This window comes from Cyprinodon variegatus, unplaced genomic scaffold (genome assembly GCF_000732505.1).
Source record: "Cyprinodon variegatus isolate N-32 unplaced genomic scaffold, C_variegatus-1.0 Scaffold1660, whole genome shotgun sequence".
In the NCBI taxonomy this organism is placed as follows: domain Eukaryota; kingdom Metazoa; phylum Chordata; class Actinopteri; order Cyprinodontiformes; family Cyprinodontidae; genus Cyprinodon; species Cyprinodon variegatus.
The window spans coordinates 98,091-98,916 of NW_015152113.1; positions in this window are offsets into that span (position 1 = coordinate 98,091).

An 826-nucleotide genomic window follows, 5' to 3' on the forward strand; every position below is an offset into this window, starting at 1 on the left:
AGAAGCCTCCCAGATCTCCAGATGCATTTGAGATATCAAAAAAGTACTCCAGAGTGTTGTTCAGCATGGGGGTGAGTAGAAAACGAAGGCTAATCATGTTTTGGGTGTACTGTTCCTTTAAACCCCGCCTTTGGGCCTCTACTCCCATGCTGTGGTGAATTTGTACGCAACTCCCTCTCCCTCTGCCTGTAATTCACTCTGTAGTATTGTTTTGGTCTGGTCGGGATGATTCTAGGTGGAGGTTTATGTTTATATCGGCAGCCAATGACAATGCTAAGAGCATGACGCTGTGTAGAAATAAGCTCATGATTGGAGCAGACACCAGTCTCTCGAACTCTCGAAGGAAAAAAAAATGAACGAAAAAAAACACAGTGGATGCACCGCAGAAAAGGTAAGAGCTTCAGATAATGCACTTTGGAAAACCAGGGTTAATGTTTGGCTTGTACCCGCTTCTGAGCTCTGAAGGAGAAGCTTGAAGTTGAACAGGCTAGCTAGAACAAGGCGGCCATTAGCCTGAGAGGGAGGAGCGCTAAGTTTGAATATTGTTGTTCGCAAACAGAAACTCTGGAGGGAATTTGCACTCTACCTTTAAGTCAAATATGATGTAGAAATATACAGTATAATCATGTGTAAAATAGTTGGTGATTAATATTATAATTGATTATTCATCTTAAATATCAATTAATAACTAAAAGAAACAGCAAAGGCCAAATTTCATGAAGCAACAGGGGAATTGCTATTTTTTTGTCCCACTGCACTTTGCCTAGTGACAGCAGGAAAAAGAACATTTATGACTGTAAATGTTGTCTCTATGCCACATTTCTTT